The 948-nt window shown below is 37.6% G+C and overlaps 2 protein-coding genes across 2 annotated transcripts in view; one reads left to right on the top strand and one right to left on the bottom strand.

The window, feature by feature from the left end:
• SMC5 (structural maintenance of chromosomes 5) overlaps positions 1-948 on the bottom strand; it is a 322,808-nt gene that overhangs the window by 128,244 nt on the left and 193,616 nt on the right. The gene's annotated exons all lie outside the window — the stretch shown is intronic.
• PTAR1 (protein prenyltransferase alpha subunit repeat containing 1) overlaps positions 1-948 on the top strand; it is a 38,631-nt gene that overhangs the window by 6,600 nt on the left and 31,083 nt on the right. The window lies entirely within an intron of this gene.

The raw sequence follows: 948 nt of genomic DNA, 5'->3' as shown, positions 1-948 counted from the left end.
TAATTCCTGTCCATCAATGTCCGGCTTGTAAGTTATGTCATAATTATGACCACTTATTCCTTTTTACCCAGAGGAGGCTAAATTTCCTGCTTAATAAATGAAGCTCCATTCATGAGTTCCCAGTGAATGTGACGAATTCCACAAGAAAAAGCAGTGATATAATGGTGGATTTTATCTGCAGTGGTTCACAGTTAGGAGGTACTGCTTTGAGCAGGGTCTGCTGAACCTGTGGAGGAGACATGGAAAGAACATTGTGTGAGTTCATGTGTCTGGATGTGCATTTCATCTATAAGCATTTGTTTCAGAAAAAAAAAACAATCTTAATCTCTTGGCAGTTGTTGAAGTATTATGGACTGGATTAATGGGTAAACCTTGGAGCATAAAAATTGACAGGTGCTTCACTGTTTTAACATGAACTGCTTCACTGTCCACAGTTGGAAGCCCAGTGTATCTAAATAAATCTGTCTTCTCATGTTAAAGGCCTGGCAAGGTGTGGTTCTGTGTTGCTCTGATACTGTAACATGGGGGATAAATCTTTCAGTTCTCTTTGCCTGAATTTTATTCAATTTACTATCAAAGAAATCAAATCAGTTTTAAGTTGGGTTTTTTAATAATGCTCAGTGGTATTCATTGGGATGGGATCTATTCATACTTACATGTTGCGTGAATAAGACGATGTTTGTTTTTTTCCTACCACAAATAAAGGTGCTCATTGACTTCCAGAAATAGAAGACCTCATTGTGAGAGATGTGGACACAGTTTCTCTTGTTAAGAACTACATGTTAAGTACTTGGCACTTTTGTATTTTTGGTCGGCAGAGGAAGTTCCTCTTTTGTTGTGGCTGTGATTGTGCTCTTATTTGTACAAGAATTTGTGCTGCTTTATTGATTCATTAAGAGCAGATGAGATGTGTTCCTCGATTGCAGAAACAAGCTTTGTCTTTTTTTT

Source organism: Meleagris gallopavo, chromosome Z (genome assembly GCF_000146605.3).
Source record: "Meleagris gallopavo isolate NT-WF06-2002-E0010 breed Aviagen turkey brand Nicholas breeding stock chromosome Z, Turkey_5.1, whole genome shotgun sequence".
Lineage (NCBI taxonomy): Eukaryota > Metazoa > Chordata > Aves > Galliformes > Phasianidae > Meleagris > Meleagris gallopavo.
This window is presented reverse-complemented; position numbering and strand designations above follow the sequence as displayed.